Below are 9,033 nucleotides of genomic sequence, written 5' to 3'. Positions count from 1 at the left end.
CCTGCTGCTGCCCCTCACTTCTGGCCCACAGTATCCTACCCCACAGACTATGCTGTTGTCCCTCACTCACAACCCACAGCCCCCCTGTCCCATCCCTGCTGATGCCCCTCACTCCCAGCCTGTGGTCCCCTGGCACTGCCTGTGGCTTGCACTCACAGCCCACAGTCCTGCCCCCTCTGGTGCGCAGTTGACCAATTAGCTGTGCAGTAAACATTTCACGTCTACATGTGCGCTCCTATTAGGCCAGAGTAAATTAATTTACTCTGCTTCAGGATAGTACTTGTAAATACAAATGCTATCGTGCTGCAGAGTAAAAAACTGTGCAGCAGTGCTGTCCTGGCTGGCTGGGGCAAGGGGGTGTTTCAGTGCAGGGACTGCCTGCTGGCTAGCCCCACATTGAAGCACCCGTGTGCCTCAGCCAGCTCCTCTGCAGCATGTTAAGCCAGGGAAAGCAGCCCCGGGCTGAAAGGCTGATTCCCCAGGCCCCCTGCCACCCGTGGCTGTTCCGACCCCGCTCAACATACTGTGCGTGAATAAACTTCGGAGCTTATTGCTTTGGAGCTTATTGCTTTTGAGTGTATGTTCAAACAGCTTGCCTGGGAGCAATAAACTTTAGAGCAATAAGCTCCGGTGTTTATTCATGAGCATTAATTGTACATGTAGACACATACAGCAATTCCTAAATCAGACTTCTCTTGTGTCAGGTTGATCCTAACAAAAGAGCTGAGGCTTGCATCCTCCTGTGGGTCTGGGCATGTGTTCAAAATTAAAGATTTTTTTAAATGATAATTTAAATACAATTCTCTTTTGCAAGAAGCAGGATGATGTGCGTATATAGATCTCAAGAGGATCATGGAGTACTTTATAGTTCATTAGTCACTGAGAAAGGTGTAGAGACCACATCTACTAGGCATACGTATCCTCTTTCATTCTTTGAGACTACAAATTTGGTTGCTAAAGGTAAGTGCATAAGCTAAGTACAAAATACTGTAATAGTCATTTGTAAGGGGTTTGACAAAGCTAGCACTATATACAATCAATAAAGCACAAGTGAATTGATTAAAAACTGGTTAACTGACATAGTAAGAAGTAGCTGTCAATGGGAAAGTCTTATTAAATAGAAATGGTTTTTTTGATGTGAAGGCTTCAAGGACTGATACAAAATTTGATGTTATTCACTATTTTCATCAAAGCTCTGGAAATAAGCATCACTGTTAATGGAATGTGTGGATGATGCAATGACTGGCAGAAATGTGCCATTTTTTACCATAATGATGAGGTTAGTGCTGTTCTGTGGTGTGATCTGGACTGCTGGTAGCTTGGGCACGTTTATATAAACATTTTAACATGGGCAAATGCACATTTTAGGACCAAAGCATTCTAGACACACATCTATAGAATGGTGAATGGTGTCCCAGAAGATAGCAATTTTGTAAAGAATTTGTGTCTTATGGCAAACAAGCAAATCCATATGAGCTCTCAGCTGATGCAGTGGCAAAAAAGGGCTGAAGGATGTATAAACTAAGAATTGCTGAATTAATAAATAGGGGAGTAGCAACAAGTAAGAATAGGGAGGTGCTGTAACCTCTGCATGTGGCAGTGACACGCATACTGGAATATATTGTACAGTTAGGATGTCCATATTTTAAAGAGGATGTGGAAAAGATGTAGATAGGGTAGGAAAGAACCTCAAAAATGAGTTGAGAATTGGAAGATGTGCCCTGTTGGAAGATATGTAAAATGCTTGATCTGTTTAGCGTATCAGAAAGAAGATTGAGAGGTGTCTTGATGACCATGTCTAAAATTTAGGGTACTGAATAGCTCTGATCTACTGGAGAAAAATGCAAGAAGTGATGATTGGCAGCTGAAGCAAGGTACATTCAAATTAGAAAGAAGGTACAATTTTTAAATATTTAATGATCTATTGCAGTGATTCTTAACCAGGGTGCTATGTCAGCCTTTGAGGGGTACTGCTGGGAGAGAGGAGATAAGCTTGAGGAGGTAAGTGCAGGCTTTTCTGTTCCAGTCATTTTTTTTTTTTTTTTCACCCCAAGTCTTGATAGTGCAGTCTCTTCCCTGCTCCCTGCTGCTCCCCTTGTTCCTGGCCCCTCTTCAAGTAGGTAAGCACTATAATAGAGGAATTAGTTTTTGAAATGGGGTGTTGCTCAATTCACAGAAGTTATGCAGGGGTGCCATGAGTTTGAAAAGGAGAACCACTGATCCCTTGAAACAGGTAGCTGCCATTCTTTGTTTCTGTTTTCAGAGCAGTGCAAGACTTTTCTGGAGGAATATGGTTTAGCTAAATTATGGTCAGAAATGTGTGAATTGTGGGGTTCAATACAGGGCAAACAGTTATATTTACTGGTTTTATGAAGCAGAGCATGAGAAGCTAAATAAACTAGCACCCCTCTCTGGCTTAAGATCTAGGAATCTCATCTCATAAACCCAACTATGGCATAGCTAATTCACTTGACAATGACTTAACTCTTTCAAACTATGACAGAAGTGTGTCCGTCCTCTCTTTCTGTTCTCTAATAGAGCCTATATAGCTGGTCAAGAACCAGGAGGCCCTTGCTCATGTCTTATAAACTAAAACAAATTCCTGCAGGTTTATGCAGAGAGGCCACCAGCTAGGTTAACAAAGCACAGCTGCTTCCCTCCCCTGTTCTAATTCTGGGATAATGGCAGTCAGCTGTGCTCTTCCCAGGACCCTAATCGGGGAGAGCAGGGAGGGTTTCCTATTTTGTTGCAAGTGATCTCTTCTGGGGTCAAGATGGGTGGACAAGAGCTATGAAAATGTGTTCTGCTGGCTGGTATGAATTCTGCTTCTATTACATTTTCTCTTGTGGTGTGCATGAAGAGGATTGGACTGGAAAGTGTGGCTTGGGGCTCTGAGAGGGTGTTGCTTATATATTTTGGATTATATGAAACTGCAATAAATAAACTCATTTTCAAAGATGGCAAACTCTTTTTGATACCAGATGGGTGTGAGTTGTGTCTTCTCTTAGTACAAAACTTTGCTATTTACTTATTACTGTGTATTTTTCTATTGCACACTGAGATCTGTGCCTAAAATTCTGTTTTTGGGAATATTGAGCATTAGGGATATTCTTACTATGCACCTTGAAGGTGATTTGCTTGTGGCAGGGGGATGGCTTGACATCTTGGTGCTCCAGAATCAGGATGGGAAAGAATCAAAGTCAATTATAGGCCTTGTATGTCTCATACTCCTTTGCTTTTGGTGTGCAGCTCTGGTACAGCTGGGAATATGGCCTCATGTGATTTACTGTGTAATTCCAAACCTTGCATGCAACAGTGACACTTGGAGTAAACATCATGAAAAGCAGTTATTTGTTCTGTATTCAACAAACATTATACTTTCTGACCACAATTTAAATATGCTACTCAATAGTTTGTCCAGCTTGATCACTGTTGCATAATCTCTTGCAAATGAACAGTAAGTGCTTTTACACTAGATAGATGAGGGCTGGAAGGATCTCTTCCTTTCCTTTGTCTTGACAGTGTTCCAGAATGGTCTTTTTGCCTTAGTTTTAGAAATTTGGAAGCTCAATAATTTATGGCCCAGTAGAGGTCACTCTTGTGACATCATTAAAAATATGAAAAAAATAGAAGAAACGGAACATGACAAGACTGAACTTTTAAATTATAGCATGGAGCATGAATTTCCTTTTTATCTCAGAATAATCTTTTCTAAAATTCCGGTGTTAATAGTTTGCTTATGCGAGGGGGGGATATATTTGCCAAAACATTTCAAATACTTACATCAATGTGCCTGTATTATCCAGCTGTGAATTTGGTTAGAAGTCTGAATTCTATACATCTGGAATGGGCAATGCAGCTAACTTAAAGGTATATCTAAAGGGAACACTAACAAATCCCACTGTTAAATAGGCCTGGTTTTTTTTAAATACCTTTTTAGAAAAATTCAGTTGTAGCAAAATGTATTGCTGCACTTCCCCTCTATCCATAATATTATATCAAGTTGACATGGGTTTTTAAAATTTTGGGAATAGTGGGTCGGGGGTGTATTGGTTACAGATTCACTGCTGGAAACAGAAGCAGGCTATAAAGTATTTGTTAACTGTTTCTGTAGCAAGAATAGTTGCTGTTGGTAATATTGATGGATCATGGAGTGTGTTTGTTTGTCTCCTTTCCTCCCAGAAGCAGAGGAGAAGGTTGTACATGAATGTAAAACACTGACCATGTTTATAGAGTATTGTAGTGTCAGTGATAAAATAAACTCATAGTGCTCAACTATCGGTGAGTTGCATGTCGTCACTGCAGAGTTGATTCTAGTTATTGCGCAGATGGTGCTCCAAACTTAAGTCCTGAGTAGACTGGGAGTTGCTTGATTTGAGGTGGCTGAACTGTTGAAGTGTATGACACAGCTGGAGTTAACCCAACTCAGCTGCTGCTATAGCCGCTCTGTCTAGCTTGAGCTTTGTTTTGCAATTTTAACTCTTCAGTGACAAGACATATATAAGTAATCCTATTATAGATATGTGCAGAGCAAGTGGCTTTGGTCAAGTTGCTAGAATGTGGGATTGATTGTTCCTGGCCCAGCCAATCTCTAGATATGTAACCTTGGCTAGGAAAGTTCACTCCACTGGGGTTGGTGTGCATTTTGTTTGATTGATATCCTTGATGTAAACCTAGGGCCTGTGGGCTGAATCTGGCCTGAAGAGCTGTTTTGTGTGTGGCCTGTTGGGCTTATAGGGGGGCCAGAAATTCAAGGGCAGGGCTGACTGCCTAAATCTGGGGTACAGAGCCCTATTGAGAACACGCATTGGTAGGGACAAGGGTGGGGAATAATATCTACGTTAACCCCTGCCAGCTGCTTAGCCTGGATTCAACCCACGGTGGTTCAGATCTGCCTGGGGGAATGGGGAATGGGGGGAACAAAGGGGAGGAGGACAGGCAGGTAAGTCTGAGACCCACAAGACCAACATTTATCTAAGCAATTGTTTCAAATAAGCAACTATGTGGTAAGAGAGAGAGAGAAACTTTCACTATTTACCCCATCATTGGATAGACAGGCAACTGGACCTTAGACTTCAGCCAGATGCCTCTCATCTCCCAGATATACCACAATAAAGAATGGTATGCTATCCTCAGCTGCCAAGACTACTCTGCTTTTTTTTCCCTCAGGGCTTGATTGACATAATTGTAACAGAATGAGACAGAAGTAGAGCAGAATCAGCTATTACAGCCTATGCCACTCCTTGGGGGTGTTTTAGAACCAGTGGAGGTTAGAAATCTTTAATTTGGGTGCTAAAGTATAGATGCAGGTGCCTGACTTGAGGCAAATGAACTAGAAAACTTTTGGCCCTAGGTTTTATATACAAAATCATTAATGAGTCTCTGAGTAACAAGAACTCCTTGCAATATGAGAGAGAACCATTTTATCTGAATAGTACTTGGAACAAAAAGCATACCCCAGATTTTCACTGATTTTTTTTTTTTTTTTTTTGTAATATCTTTCCCATAATCATTGGTAATGAGGAAATAAAAAGAGGCTGAGAGATAATATCAGCTTTCTAGGCACTTCTAGTTTGCCTGCTGTGACTTCACTTGGCACTTAATTGCTATGAAGATAATTACTTCTGTATTGTGAGGTAAGATTTTCCCTCCCTGTCTCAGCTCTGTATGCTGGGCTGAAGGACTGAGGCAGTGTGAATAGACTCTGAAACCTTTGGATTTTCCTGCGGAAGAATTTTTGGTCCAGAAATAAGCTGAGTATCTAAAGGCCACTTTGGAAGTCCTAGTTTAGAGTGGGGTGCACCAGGATAGGATGGTGGGATAGAAATATAGCAAGGCCCATTGTTGACACTGGATTTATCACCCAGAGATGTTGTTCTAGGCAAAACCAAACCCTCAGACTGACCATGACCTCTCATTGATAATAGGCAAATTTTACTGATACACAGTGATAGCAGATAAGAATAATGCAAACGATTCTATATCTACCAGTCCCAGGGTTTGCATAGTCAAGGTATGTCTGGCCAGCATACAAGCTTCATTCTGATGTTCTCTCTTGAATGTCAGATGTCAGCAGCCTGGAGGTTGGAGGCCAAGGCCCACCCTCCCCAGTTGGGTGGGTGAGACAGGCTGATGGTATGCCCTCTGTCCATGGTGGTCTCAGGTTCCCCCCTTGGGGACACTTTATTGCTCTGTAATCTCTCTCGTTTCTATTCTTTTCCCCCTTCTCATGACTCTTCATTTTCTGGGCATTATTTGGGCCTCCCTGTGGTCATAATACTATCCACGTTCTGTACTATCAGTATATTCCTTTGTTTCACCTATCACATGCACACATCCTAATTTGGGCTTTACCAGTTTCTCCAAATTTGGTCTATCTACCAAAACCGGAAATCTTAAGGGCCCTACAGCTGGGCACTGTGACCTGGCCAACATTTTCTCTGTTATGGAACACTGCAGTACACGTGTTCATTTCCCAGCGTGTGTGTCTGCTTGCTACTTGCCTGCATCAAACACAGTGTGCCTTGAAGAAAACGGTCACAAACAGGCTTTTAGAAATTAAATGCTGTTGCCCTAGACTGTTGTTCTGATACAATATCTACTTTGCCTACAAACCAGTTCCCAAAAGCAAACCTAAATACCACTTTCTAGCCATAGTCCGTGAGCCTTTGCTCTGTGGAAATTCTGGGCAGCACTTTTGCCTTCCCAGACTAATACCGAGGGTGCTTTGGACTCTGTGTCAACACAGAACCGGGAGGGCAAGTCACTTCAGTGGCCACCTTTTCTGTGGCTGCGAGTTCTATGCCTCTTAGGGATGTCTACATTGCTAGGGCTAGGAGCCCCTCCACAAACCCTTCCTTGCCCACTTGCTTCTACTCTGCAAATGTCAGTTCTCACAAATGAGACAATATAGATGCCATAGAGCAGCCCTGAGTAAATGCCCAGTGATACTCTTAAGCTGTCTCTCACTTTTTGGCTTGTTGGTGCAGTCGCATGGCCGTTCTAAAGCAGCTGCCCTGGGAATTGGCACATGCAAGTGGATGGGGGGTGCTTTGCAGTGGCCAAGAAAATGTCAACTTGGAGACAGTGGAGAGCCCCACTCGGGAGAGCTTGTCTTTTTCATAAGTCATTTCTTAGCATGATGATGTGTTTGTTCTCTGAATTTGAGAAGCTGAACACTCTGATTTTGTGGTTAGATATTATAAATATCCAGAAATGGCCCTGTAGTAATCCAAGAAGTAGCTAGTGCAATTTTCCAAAACAAGAATATTCTAGATTTTTGGCAAGCTCATAAGCACTTGGAGGGACACAAGGACAGTGAGAACTAAGGATGAACAAGATGAACACTTCTTTAAACTAAATCCAGATCACACTTCTCACTAGAACTGTAAGGGCAACAGTTGAGTGTGTGTTAAGTATTTGGCAGGTTCTTCTGATGTAACTGTTACTAGTCCAAGGGGACTTGTGTGGAAGGTAAAATTATGTAGTTCTTATCATGAGCTCATCTTTCTTCAAAAGAGTTCTCATGAAATGTAAGATACAGCAACCTTGTACTTCTTCAAAGCAATGGCACTTCAAGTGTCATTTACAGGAGAGGAAGATGACGAGATTGTCATGAAACAAAGCTCCTTAACTAGGACGTACAACTTGTTATTGAAGCTCCATTGTCAAAAAGGCACTTGAGGATGTATTGAACTCTTATCAAATGCTGGATTGGCTAGAAATATGTCCAGTATAATCTTTCTTTAATGTAGGAAATATGCTGGTAGCTTAGAATTGCATTTTTAAGAGCATGTAACTGAAGATTTTCACATCTAATTGCAGTAACACACTTGCTATCCCTCAGCTTTCACATCTGTCCAAGTCAGTGTATGGACAGATGTTTTAGCTGAACACTTTCCATTATAAGACTCTTCTCTCAGGCTCTTACTTATGCTCTTGATGCTCCTCTTGCTAGGTCTTAAGCAGGACACAGGAGGAGAAAGAAGCCTATTGGGAGCAAAGCTCTGAGTGAAGATGAAGGAAGGGTGCCTATATCAAGGAGATGGAGACTAAGACCTTGGGAGAGACATGAGGTGGGAGACTGGGATATAGAGTTGAAGCAGGGCTATTAGAGGTAGGACAGAGACTGATAAAGGCAGCCACACAGGGCCAGGGCTAGGGTGCTAAGTTAAAACTTTATTGAGGGCCACTTGCAAGGTGCACATTGTCCTGGAGGTCTGCTTTGATTGGATGCGAGTCCTCAGCATATTTGTAACTAGGAAGCTGGGCTGGACACAGGTGCCTGCACAGATGAATGCAAGGCTGTTCAACTTAGTGACTGGGAGCTGTATGCTCCACAAGCTGCACTGGTGGGGCCTGCATGCCATGGGCCCCCTAGTTACCTTCCAGCCACATAGGTTCTCCCTACCAAGCCAGTCATGTGTGCTTTCACTCTCTTTCCCCTGCTGGCTGCACTGTATTCATGGGCCCACGTGCCTCATCCCTAACTTTACTGACCTGGGTGTAAGTTTCTCTACTGTGCCCTGCTAGCACCTCATGTTGACACCCACACAGTCAAATGGGTCGGCAACTGGCTGGAGGGCTGCACCCAGAGAGTGGTGGTGGATGGGTCATTTTTGACTTGGAGGGATGTGGGCAGTGGCGTCCCCCAGGGCTCGGTCCTTGGGCCCGCACTGTTCAACGTCTTCAACAGTGACTTGGACGAGGGGGTAAACAGCACCCTGTTCAAATTTTCTGATGACACTAAGATGTGGGGGGATGTGGGCACGCTAGAAGGAAGGAATAGGCTGCAATCGAACCTGGGCAGGTTACAGGGGTGGGCGGAAGAGAATAGGATGGGATTCAACACCGACAAGTGCAAGGTGATATACCTGGGGAGGAAGAACCAGCACCATACCTACAAGCTGGGGAACTCCCTTCTCGTCAGTGCAGAGGCAGAAAAGGATCTTGGAATCATCATTGATGCCAAGATGAACATGGGCCGGCAGTGTGGGGAGGCAGTCAGGAAGGGCAACCGCACCATGTCATGCA

This window comes from Crocodylus porosus, unplaced genomic scaffold (genome assembly GCF_001723895.1).
Source record: "Crocodylus porosus isolate Cpor-Errol unplaced genomic scaffold, CroPor_comp1, whole genome shotgun sequence".
NCBI classification, from domain to species: domain Eukaryota; kingdom Metazoa; phylum Chordata; order Crocodylia; family Crocodylidae; genus Crocodylus; species Crocodylus porosus.
Note: the sequence above shows the minus strand (reverse complement) of the source record.